Raw genomic sequence first — 13,452 nt, forward strand, 5'->3', positions numbered from 1 at the left:
TAATAATTATTTTATAGTTAAAAATTTACAATATGTTCAACACTTATAGCTAAGGATTGAACATTTAAAACAAGGTTCCACGTAAATAGGAAAATATATAAATTACTTAATTCACAATAATATCATCAAACATACTTAGTAATATCATAGGCTGACTGACCGTTTTCGCTCAGAATCGTTTTTCTTATACAATGATATTATATCATTGAATTCAAATTTAACACCATCCATTACAGTGACCCACCTGTAACCTACTGTACAGCAGAGCGATATCCACTTACCCGCCTTTTTTTACTATATAGGTACATGAACACACACTTTTAACAGCTTATATTTACAATAGTTTACACGTTAACAACAGTCAACTACCTATTTATAACACAATACAAGTGAATAATTTTAACTACCAATGTTACCTACAGTATTTTTATATTTAATTAAAAATCTTATTCAATAATAGTGTGCTTTGAGACTTGAGTATTTTAAAAGGCATCACAACACTAAAAACAATTTTACTTAGATTTAAACTTTAAAGTAGGTATGTCATTACTAGCTGAATAACCCGGTGTTGCCCGGGAAAAAATTGTGATTAATTAACTCCTTTAGGGTGTCATTCGCACTGCATAGGTATGGAAGTAAAATTATATTATGTTTTAATTTTTAGCCATCCCGCGAGGCGTTACCTGTGAGTTTCTCTTATGGTTATGGAACAGTTTATTATCAGGTAGGCAATATCCACTTACCCATCTTTTTTTTTGAATTGTGGTAAGCTGAAATTTTTGAAGATTCAAAATTATTCATTAAAACATTTTGATTTTAATCTATTAATTTTAAAACATCGACTGCTGTAAATTTAAAACTTACTTATATTTTTACTATTATAATATGTTATATTCTTAAAAAATGCTTAAAATGGAAAGGTTTTCTTCTTTTATCAACTAATCTCTATTGGATTTGACTTGGGAATGTAATTTTAAATAATCTTTTTTTAATGTTATATTTATTTTTTGTAATGAAATTGTATTTAAAATCCATACATAATTTTAAAATTAAAATATACTTTTAATTCATTAAAAAATAAATTTTGAAAAATATGAGATCAATATTTTTAATATAACAGTAAATTAGACACTTTCTAAAATCGAGAATAACAAATGATCATAAAATTGGTTGTTAAATTATTTATATTAAATAATCTGATAAAACCAAAAATCTATCATGCGTGATGGATATTGAAATGCATCGTTTGCACAGTTCCTTTTTAACTATTTTCTGCTTGGCTGCATTTAATTTCCACATTATTAAACAATATGATAGTCTTACTAAAACAATGAAAATAATTATTATTTATTTAATAAGTGCACTATTTTTTATCATTACTTATTAACTTGTTAAAATATATATTCCTTAAATATGTTTACATATTGAATGGTAAAAAGCAAATGGGGCTAAGCAACAGTCTTACTACTTTGAAGGAGAGCACTTGAATACTGTTAAATCAAACGACTGCTTTTAGTATTATTTTTGCTTCATAGGTATTGTTGCGTCACCGTCTATTGTCTAGCATATTTTGGCCGGACGACTAATAATAATAAATATGCTGTTCACGAGTTTAGAGTGGATAAGGTGACCGAAAGTATGAAAGAACGCTAGACCAGTTTAATAATAATAGACTAGTGTATAAATAGAATAATGAATACGGCTGGCGAAGACGTCTCTTCACGAGCTCGAAACAACAATAATAATAAATGATAATTATAATAATACCGGTCGGGATGGAGTATCGGCGGCGTTGGTGACGACAACAGCTTCGGCGACGATGTCGATGGTGTGACGGTGAGAATACACGCTTGATTCACCTGTTGCGGCGCGAAATGTGGCACGTCGGAATCAGACTAAACCGACGAAACGACACGATGAACTATTAACGTGCCTGAATATTGGCGGCGGACACGCGACAATGAATTATGGTTGTGCAAAAGGCAACGGACTCGACGATAGTCGATACAACGTCGACGACGATGATAAAGGCAAAACGCAAGCACGGTGGTCAACACGACCGTCGACTAACACACCGTACTTAACGCTTAAAGTTGCACGGATTGATAGGGTCACGAGGTGATCACACCTACAAGTTACAACGAAACGGCCGGACACAACAAAAGCGCACAATAAATATAATAATGGCACTTAAGACCGTGTGTATGATAATTGATAATGAAGCGCAACGGCAGCAAAAGGCCGGACGTGACCAGACACACGGTCAGCTCAACTCGAGCGTATGGAAAAGACGAACTTTTGTCGCCGCTGGCCGCGAGGCGCTTCTGGCGGGCTGTCTCGCGAACCGGTTGTCGTGCAGGTGGCAAGTTCAAACATACTCCCCCATGGGAGACATTCAAATTTTCGTTATTATGATGAATTTTTTCAACATATGAACTTTAAGAGGTCGCTACACCCGCGTCTCTGTCTTACAAATGTACGACGTACCGAAAACTGTAGGACAACTATACTCCCTCTGTATACATAGTAGAATTCCAAAACGCATAGGGTAGAACTTTATCTGTATCGTGGTGTTTTTATTATTTAGATAACATAAATACATTTAAAGTTATCAGTTTGAGAAAATTAGGTTTTTTTTTCATTTAATTAATACAATTTATTGGTTAGTGCCATCGAAAAAGTTAATACACTACGAGTTACGACATAGATAAAGTTTTTCCCTATGCGTTGTGGAAGTTTCGTAATTCTACTATAAATACAGAGGTAGTATAGTTGCGTACCGCGCTAACCACAGTTTTTGCTATGTTGTAAGACGGAGACAAGACGTCATAGTCGTCTTAAAGTCTTAAATGCTTATAAAAATAAACATGCCTACCTATATATCATATATCTTTGATATTTTTGAACTGCTTATATAACACATTATTAGGAACATTGTATACATTTGCAAGATGTTCAACCCAACAAAGAAATCTATTGAAAATTTCAAATGTCTATAATATTAAAAACAAGTCAAAATATTTTGAAAATTATATCATTTATGGAAAATGATAAATTTGGTGAAAATGTCAAGCCTATGGTTATTCGTATTTCCATTACAACAAAAAAAGAAAATCGTTCGATGAGAATTTGTTAATTTACGGCTAAAGTCCAATGTTGAATAAATTAAAACTTCAAACGTTCACAAAAAATTAATTTGACTTTTCGGTGCAAGCTTTATTTTTGTTTAGGGTAGAAAAAGTTATGAGCATAGCTCAGATTATATAGCATTTGCTAATTGTATCATACTGCAGATAAAAATAGCAGTGAGCTATAATTTTTTTTTATTTTATAGAAACTCCAAATATGGAATATTATACTGCTATTTTTTGCATATTTTAAGTATTTTAGATTTGTGTTATTTTTCAAGTTTTGGTGTTAATTTTATGTTTTTCTACTATGCATAATAAAATGATTTATTTTTTATTTTCATAAATCTTGTTTATGTAGACTGAAAAATAGTAGAAACAATTTGTCATTATGTGAATTAATAAGAAAAATACCCTCATTTACATTTTATATTATTATATATTTGTATGTAGCGAGGCGTATTGCCTCATCGAACAGTATACAATTATAGTTATCCTTATACCTTATCAATTGCATTTATATACTTTTGTCAAGTTTATTCCGCCATACGTATTTCAGCATCAGTCAGTTCTCCATACAAATAATTATTTAATAAATATAAGTTTTTTTTTAATTGTTAACACAAGAAAATTTACTTTTATGCTTTTTTCATGTTTTTATGGCATATTATGGCACATATTTCAGTTGTTTTAAGTGCTATAAGAGAATAGATAACTAAGAGAGTTTACAGAGTACCAGTAGTAAATTACTACAACAACAGTTTGGTAGAGTTCAAATTTCTGAAGGTTCTTCAAAAATTAGAAGGCCTATTTTCCATTAGATTTTCGTATATAAGGTTTTGCCATTCGTCACATTATATTATATTATAGTAATAGTAGCAAATTAGTAGAAATTAGTATTTTTTTTTCTATATAGTATTTATCTCTATATAGATAGTTAAAATAACTTACTTATAATGTAATTGATTGGATATAATAATTTTGATATTTCGTCATTATATGTTTAACCTGCGTTGGTTATTATCCGAAGTTAAAAGACTCAAAAACTACTGGACTGTTTTCAACAAATAGTTATACCGATAGATTTTTTGAAACTTAAAGAGTGTTTATAGTTTAATTTTTCAATCTCTATACCTAAGTAAATAAAGGGCCATACCAATTTTTGTCCAAAAATTTGTTTTTCTCCACTGATAATTTTGCTTCAAAAATATAAAAAATTATAAATCTTGATTATTTTCCTCCAATAAGGAATTAAGAAAAAAATTTATGTTTAATATGTATAATACAAATAAAATAAATGGGTAGAAAAAATACATTTAAATTACTCTAAAACACAGCGTGTAACACTGTAACAGAAAGATCTGACAAATGAAAAATAAAATATGATATCTATCTCCATACCTCCACCCCCAACCAATGTAAAAACACCCATGGCCCACATATTTCACCTTTCTAAATTACCTTAAATGTAAACTGTACAGATTGTTAACAAGGGTATTTGCAGCCTGTAGAGCTGTTTTGGCCAATTATAAATATTACAAGTCTAAAATCATAATATCCAATCAGTGATTGTATTGCATATTTTTCTTGCCTATTTTGACTTTTTTAGTACATGTTTGCATGTATATTTTACAATTTAAAATGCCACAAAAGATGTCATATACCTAAAATATTATGATTTATTGTATTAAAAATAAATTTATATAATATGTGTGGTTAACAAAAAAAAAAATTAGATAGGTGTAGGTAGTTTCTGTGTACTTATACAATATCCATAAATATATTAATTGTATTGTTTTTAATATTCTTATATTAACGTAAAAGTGAAGTTACAATAGTTTACAACCTTATTTACAGTTATGTCCGGCTGGCAACTACCAGATATTTTATCCCGTTATAATAGGTAAGAGCAAAATGCGTCCAGGGGAATACTGGCAATTACTTACACAGCTAGTATATAAATACAGTGGACAGATTATATTATTATAAGCTAGTTTTATCTAGCCGAATTTTTGAATTGGTTGGTTTATTTTTAAACAATATGCCTTAAGTTACCTACGTAAATATTTACAACAGGCGTCAACAAATTAACATATTTTAATTAAATACTTTTGCAGAATGCAAAATAGGTATGTTACAATGGACAAACAAATATTATATCTGTGTACTTATGCTACTGAACAAAAATATAGCTTAGTCCAAAGTTGCTGGTTTATAAAAATCACTCACTTAGGAGAAAACCACTAATTTACAACAGCCTGCAAGTGCAACCAGCGCTAACGTTGAAACTCGAACGAGCAGTATGCAAATTTTTGAGCTGGATCTCTTTGGGGCTGAAGAGGCAGTAGTGTACGTATTGCAGCTGTACAACATACTTTCTTAATTTTTAATTGGTTTTTCATGTGCTTTTGAAAACTATTGAGAATTTTAAATGTTGACCTCTTGAATCTACCAACTAGATTCATTTTCTCATTGAACAACATACTGTTGAAGCAGTGTTTCTGCCCCAAAAGGTGATGATAGACTATAAAAAAAGAAATTAAAAAAAAACACATCATTGTTAAATCAATACATTCATCGCGCTCCCTAAAATCCAAAATTCACTTTTATGAATAAAGAATGTTACATTGAATGTGCGAAACTGTTCCTATACGGGCTATAGGTAATAGGTATATATATCAACCTATTAATCTATCAATAATATTATATTTTACTACTATGTACAATATATTAATATTATATTTATTATTGTCTACAATATATTAAGTAATATTAAGTAAATACTCACTTGGATATATTAATCAATTAGTATGATAAATGTCAAATTAAGTTATAAATAGGGCGTGCATTTAAATTTTAAATGCAATAAAATAACGAGAAAAATTCATTAAAAAATATGATGCTAATCTTAATTAAATGTTCAGTATAATTAAAATCCAATTGAGATTAATACAAAATTATTATTGTATAAATTATCTATATATATATATATATTATAAATTAATTAATGCATTTTTGACTAATAAATTAAGTTGTGCTTAATTTTTGTTAATTTAAAACTTATTAATCACATTTATAAATGTTGTATAGAATTTACTATAATATATGGCAACATTATATAAATGATTTTAGATCTTGAGCGGAGAAATGATGTGATGATTTAAATAAATGTCTAGGCAGATTGTAAAATCTCATAAAAATTAATTTCTTTGACTATTTGCTAGGCATTTAGTAAAATGCCTGATTAAACTATATATGTATACGACATACTTATTTTCACAAAGATGGGCAAGTTAATGAAAATAATTAATTCAAGGTAAGTTAAGTTAAGAGGACACAAGTCCGATAAGTTAAAAGCTAACACTTAACAAATCATAAAGTTAACTCGATAAGTTAAAAGTTAATATGGAAAAAATATTAACTTCTCTCAGTTTAAAAAAAGTTAATCTACTCTTTTTAATTAGTATGTGGATCACATAAAGAGTGACTGCGTTCTTTCTAATTTTCAAAATTATAATAAACAATTGTATTGACTTTTCAACGTGATTTACAGTTTATGTACCTATTTTACTTTACATAATTATTAAATACTCGTATTAATAATTTAAAAATATTATTTTTTTAAAATTAAATAGCAATTTAAGGTCATTACTTATAATAAAGCATGTATGTTGTGTGGACATAAAGAAATAAGTGAAAAGTTGTATGGCCTACTCTATTTATTAGATAATGTTATTGTTCATGATTGTATTATATTGTAAGTGGATTAGCTAAAATATATATATATTGGTAGAAAATAACTATATCTTTGTTTTCAGAGATTATCGTCAAAATAGTGCAGACAATGTCAACACCATTCCACAAACAATTCACAGTATACCTTTGATGTACTAAGTGATTTATTGTAGAAAATGTGGATTTATAATTTAGATTCAGTTGAAGTTTAAATTCAAAACAAAAATACCTGGACCATAGAAAAATTGCAATAAATCATTGGCGGAGTAGTATTATTAGCTCAACTTATCTAAGTAATTAAATTAGCAAACCTTCTCTGTAATTTATGACATTTTTTAATTATAATTTTACATAATGATAGGTACTGATATTATTATGCATATATTATACAATTATCTATACTATTATATAAAGAGTAGTTGTTAGTTACCGTTGTTGAGGGTAATCTCTGGAACTACTGAACCGATTTCAAAAATTCTTTTACCAATAAAAAGCCACATTCTTTTTGAGTGTCATGTTTATTAACGGTTGCTATGGGCTATAGAAGTTGAGAATAAAATGTATTTATTATTATTATTTTTTAATTTGAATATTAATGAAGCATCTCAATCTCATTCGTTTCAATCAGTCGAAGTTACGATCAGATGAGTAGGTACATCTACTTGCCTGACGCCATCACTACTGAAGGAGACACGGCCAACATTGGTCGTTTCACCATTCTCTTAGCTACTCATGTTGGAAGCCTACGCATGGTGCATTCAATCGCGAATTGCAACTGGTGCAAGACTATGATCGAGATGAGCTGGCTGAAAGAGTCGAACAAATGTGCCGAGAAAAAGAGCCAAACACCATATTCCTATTTTGTTTAATATAATCACAAATCAGTGGAAAACTATACCAATAATTATACCGCTAAATATTTATGGTGAAATTTATTTACTCGATGATGGTCACATATTTGATCTTGGTAGAATAAATAAGTTTCACCATAACTATTAAGTGATATAATATATTATTAGAATAGTTTTCCACTGATTTGTAATTAATAATTATGTTAAGCAAAAGAGGGAGATGGTGTTTTAGTTAAGACACACTGCCAAAAGTAAAATGTGGTACTTCTAACTCAGTACCAAGGACTGTATGAACAGCAAAAGCTTCATCTAAATATTTTCTACCTACCAACATAATATATTTTGAAAAAATAAGAAAATAAAATATAAAAATATTATACAGTTACAATTTATTATTATTTAACTTAAAAATTGGTTCTTAACCAACAGTACACTCAAAAAATTCACGGGTAACATTAATTGGTAACCAAAAGTTTTCCATTAAGTCTGGTAAATGTTTATTCCGATTTTCTCTATCATAATTGATCCATTTCATTAGAGATTTATACACCTATTAATAATTAGAACATAATTTAGTTTCGATCAAGCCGTTTCGGAGGAGTTCAATAACATCACTATGGCACAACATTTTTATTTATTAGATGTACATGTCTACTTGATATGCTGTCGCACAATGTCTGCGATCCGACGTAGTCGGATTGCCTACCTGGGTGGCTGAATTGCACTTACTGCTGTGAATTAGATCCAAAAGGATTTGAACAATCACAATTTTTTAAAGGGTTGTCATTTTTTAAGGGCAACAAAGTGCACAGGGACAGGTAGTATTTTATAAAATATACCTTTTAAAAATAAATATTGTAAAAGAAAACATTTTTTCTTATTTAGGACAGTTAAATTGCTTAATAATAAAATATTATTCCAGAATATGGATATTACTTTTTTTACATAATAACCAATATCATAAGTTGAAGAATATACAAAAAATATAAACGGAAATGACAATTTATTGATACTTGAGTACATAATATATTTTTTTATGATAAAATTTATAACAGTAGTCAAGTTTATAAACTAAGCTAAAATTACCCAATTTTTTATGGTAGGATATAGTTACAGTACATAGATATTTGACTACATATTAAGATATAAAATAACATAACAAATATAATATATATATATAATATTGGGTTTACTTAAACGTTATGCCTGAGAAAATGATTTATTTCAAATATCTCATTTATATGGTTTATCTCCAGTATGAATTGTATGATTTCTTATGTAAAAATTTCTTATTGCACTCTTTAATACACGTCATATTGTGTTTAATTATATTGTGAATATATATTATACGATTATATGAACATCTATATATATATATATATTATGAACACAAAGTTATTATACAATTACATTATATTGAAACTGGAGAAGAGACTTCAATACTCAGAATACTTAAAATCTTGCGCCTTGGCGATTTAGCATATTTTAAAATTCCACACCTATAAATTCCGTTGATGTTGAACGTTCTTTTTCAACGTTCAAAGTGCTGTTAGCTGACAATAATAAAAGTTTTCAATTTGAAAAAACATCTTATTATTTAATGTAACTTCCAATGTAAAAATTTGTGTTAATCTTAAATATTCGAAACAAAAATATTTTGTCAATTGTTCTTTAGTAGTTGAAGAAGTTGAAAGTTGAAAGTTTTGAAGACGTATTCAGATAAGAAAACTCATAAATTATAAAATAAACCCATCTTTATTATCTATGGTTATTTTACCATTGTGTTCAAAGAGTTTTGATGGTAATCATCGGGTGGCTGGTGGAGTGGAAATCGATGAATCGTACATTGCAGGTGATCGGTCTCTTTCAGGTTATGTAACATAAACGATAAACGTCCATTGTGCATTTGTGCCACGATTTAAGATTTACAGGTTAAATATCGGGCTATGGTATAATGTATTTTCAAAATCGTAAAATTGAATCGCCGAAACAGCTCTGGAACTACTGACTGTCATCATTTAGCGATATAATGTGTTAAACCGATATAATAATAATATATTATATATTATATAGATATACACTAGCATACCATATACTATTATATATATTCCATATCATACGACATCAAATTCAACCAAAATAGCCGCGAGATGATGCCAGTCTATTCCACAGATGTTTCGCGACATCATAGTCCGATGTTAACCTGTATATTATCTTAAATCGCCATTTGTGCTACGTGAGTGATAAGACGTGGCCATTGTTAAAACTTTAGATCATATACTAATATATGATCTAAAGTTAAAACTTATAATTATTTAAGTTATACGATTTTGGTTTGATGTGTAAGTAGGTGTTTTATTACTTTGCCGGACATCGTTTTATTTAAATAGGTAGCAACAAAAAAAACGATATCCGGCTACAAAGTACCTATCTATCATTCAGATTATTATCCCAGAATGGCAGAATTTGTACAAAGGCGCAATGAAAATTTTAAAGATAGAAAACTTCCAGTACTTAATTCTGTCTTTGGCGATGATCATGTGGGGTAAATAGTGATATTTTATAAAACTTAAATGCTAACTAAATACTAACTACTATTAATCAATATTATATTAGGTATATATTATAAATATAAATTGTGCGTAAGTACTTATTTTTATTGCTTACGTTACCATACCTTTGTTTACAGTTATATAATGTATCAACGACAAAGTCATGAGCATAGAGTGATGCGTCGAAACAAAAGAAAGTCAGATTTTACTAATTTTATCAGTTTTTTGAAATCTGTTATCAAGCAAGTTAAAAAGGTAATAACTAACAACAATAGTTTTAACATTTTAGTATCTGTTTTTATTATGATATGTATTTTCTGCATTAGATGAATCCAGATTCTAATACTTTTAAACTTATTAATCTTCACAATAACTGAATCATTCTCCTGTATCGTGGGACTCTTAAATATTTCAATTATGATCTATTACTCTGGACAAAATTCATCAAATTCCTGATAAAAAGTGTAAATAAAAACAATTTTTATGATAATAATTATTTACATTACATCACTACTTAAGTATAACATGAATAAAATATATAAATATCAAACTGTATTACATTTATATAATATTCTATTAAACGATACACAATAACAATTTCCGTTCATACCTATCTTGCTAACAGTAAGAGTACTTAATGATGAATTGATAATCTATATATTCTATTTCTTGTCCCTTAAACAATATTCACCTAATGAATATTTATTTGAAACAACTTAAAATTTTAATTTTCTATTTTTTAGAAACAACCAACATTGTTACAGAAAGTTATAAACCGTGCCTTGTTATTACATGGTAACATTTCAGATTCGTTGTATATTGATGCAGTAGAAATAGAGATTGGATTTTTAAGAAATATCCAAAAAATAAGAGAAATTTATACTAGTGAAGTACAAGCACATAAGTATTTATCAAATTTATATTTTGAAGCTTTTAAATGTGAACTTACTAATTCAAAAATGCTCATTCAAGAGGTGTTGAAATCAGGTAATTTCTAATTTTGTATTAATGTATTATAGTGTTTAAATTAATACATTTATTATACAATTGAGTATTATTGTTGCTATAAATTGAATCTCTAGGGAATAAAAAAAATTAGATTTATGTACTTTTCGAGTTATAACTTAAAAATACTTTGGAAAAAAAATGTTGAAAAAAATGTTGAGTCATCGATATTCAAGTTATTAAGACTTCACTGTAATGTACTAATGTATAATGATAATAATTAATAACTATAGAAACTTTAATAAGACGTAGGTTGATAATAGTTTTAATAACAATAATAACTCTAATATTTTTTTTCAACAGGAGCTGGATTCATATGATCCTGCGTTAGATGTTTCTGTAGCCAAAGGTATTTTTGAATGAGCTGTTCAAAATGTGAAAGAGGACACTGATTTTTTTTCTTTCAAATGTATCATGCAGCTATTCAATATCATTTTTCTTTAGATTTATCTAAAGAAATTAAAAAGTAATATTTTTTATGTATTATTAAAATTTATTAAGTAATTATTCATATAAGAATTAACTTTAATAACTATTAAGTTTTAAAGGAGTACACAACACAATCTATTTACACTTCTAAATACTTCCAACATGTTATACATAACAGTTGACAGTTATACTAGGTTCTGTGTAATTAGTTAGAAGGTTAGGAAACTGTTTAAATTAGCTATAGTTTTACTTAATGTATTACAAAAATTTCTTTAGATTTCATATATTTTAATATTTAATAAAACAAATTGTATTGACCCAAAAACCCAAAGAATATTATAAATGCACTAGTATTACAACCTACAATACTAAAAATACATTGAAAATGTCCAATAAGTAGTTAATTAAAATCTATTTTCATCAATAGAGCTCGGATTTTGTAGCAAAATTATAAAAAGCATTTTAAGTAGACAAAACAAGCAAAAAAAAGCATTAATTAAATTTAACTCTAAAAAAACAAATTTAAAATACACATTAAATTAGAAATTAAAAAGTTATAATATAATATTACAATGATTCAGTTTTTAAGAGAGTTATGAGCATTTTTAATTTTCTGTATATTATATTCGAAAAACTTGCTAAAAAATTGAATTATCGTAAAAACCTTACATTCAAACACAGATTATATTCTTACCATCAAGTTTCATACTAGGTCAATTCATTTTATATTCTTATAGAATATTGGTTATTGATAATGTAGCTTTTATTGTTTGTTTATTTTTTTCGGTTTTCCGAAAATATTTGTAGTCTCTACCAATATCTATAAAGAAAATAATATAAATCTTTATAGATCTTGACTATTGAATGTGTACAATTATTTAAATATTCCTTTACGGTTTACCTATATTTGAGATATTATAGTTCGATCCAATACAAATATAAATAATTTCAAAATTAGATACAGTTAAGAATTGAGAAGCACAAATTCGCAATCAATAACAAGTTAATTACTTATAGTTATAGCATGGCTACATTAAGATTTCTATATTATAGAGACTGGTCAACCTAAGGATGATATTAAATTCAGTACAGGAAGTGCAACTTATACTTAAGGTTTGTAGCGTGCTTTGGAATCTTTAATACACGTCATATTGTGTTTAATTATATTGTGAATATATTATACGATTATATGAACATCTATATATATATTATGAACACAAAGTTATTATACAATGACATAACACGAAAGGGATATCCTGCATGTGGAGGTCTTGCCATTATTAAAAAATACCGTGGGAGGATTCCGTATGATCCCAATACATTTTCTACCCATTAAGTGATAGTTTATTCCATTAGGTATACTTGATTTATTTACCTACTTCAATTTTTAATCATAAATATATAATTTTTAGATATATTTTTAGTTGAGTATTCATTGATATCGGTAGTGTAGTTTAATTTATTCAATTAAAAATAAATCACTTCAAAAATTTAAAATAAATTAAACTAAATTAGTGTACATTATAAATGACAAACAATATGTATTGGTATAATATATTTTGGTATAATATAAGGTACCTAAATAAAAAAAATATTAAGTACGTAGGTAACCTGACATTGTATGTCTAAAATTTAAATTAGCTAACCTCTTGAAAACAGAACGTTTAGTAATATACTTTGGATGGAGCAATGCCCATCAAGTCGAATTTGATAGTGAAAGTACTATGAATGCTATTTTGACTAAAATCCAAC

The 13,452-nt window shown here is 27.6% G+C and overlaps 1 pseudogene; it reads left to right on the forward strand.

The window, feature by feature from the left end:
• The first annotated feature begins 10,170 nt into the window (after window positions 1–10,170).
• Window positions 10,171–11,741, forward strand: LOC132933951 (uncharacterized; annotated as a pseudogene).
• Window positions 11,742–13,452: the final 1,711 nt, after the last annotated feature.

Source organism: Metopolophium dirhodum, chromosome 1 (genome assembly GCF_019925205.1).
Source record: "Metopolophium dirhodum isolate CAU chromosome 1, ASM1992520v1, whole genome shotgun sequence".
In the NCBI taxonomy this organism is placed as follows: domain Eukaryota; kingdom Metazoa; phylum Arthropoda; class Insecta; order Hemiptera; family Aphididae; genus Metopolophium; species Metopolophium dirhodum.